Raw genomic sequence first — 476 nt, forward strand, 5'->3', positions numbered from 1 at the left:
CCCATCTTGATCTCACTGAGCTAGCCATATTTCCAGGACTTTGAAAGTAAAACTTTCAGTTACAAAAGATATATACTTTCAAAGTACCAAAAAGATTGACAAATTTCCCTTATTTCTCTTCATATCATACAAAAAGAAATAATAAGCTTTCCAAAACTCTGATATATATCAAATTTTGATATGTATGAGAAATTAAAGTTCAACGCTTTAAACGCTAATATGGCATATCAAAAAAACACCAATTAAGGTCACGTGATAAATGACGTCATTCATAATACATAGAAGTAGGCCTGGCCCAGGCTAGGTCTGAGAGATAGAATTGTTTTTTCGATCTCTGAGGCCTAGGCCTATCGCAATAGATTTAATAATAAAAGCGAATCGTTCATTCTTCATTCAACAGTGTCGGCCAGAATTATTCACTAAAGCAGTCACAATAATATTGTAAAATAATTATATCACAACGTATTATTATAAGC

Source organism: Aplysia californica, unplaced genomic scaffold, assembly GCF_000002075.1.
Source record: "Aplysia californica isolate F4 #8 unplaced genomic scaffold, AplCal3.0 scaffold00450, whole genome shotgun sequence".
Taxonomy (NCBI): domain Eukaryota; kingdom Metazoa; phylum Mollusca; class Gastropoda; order Aplysiida; family Aplysiidae; genus Aplysia; species Aplysia californica.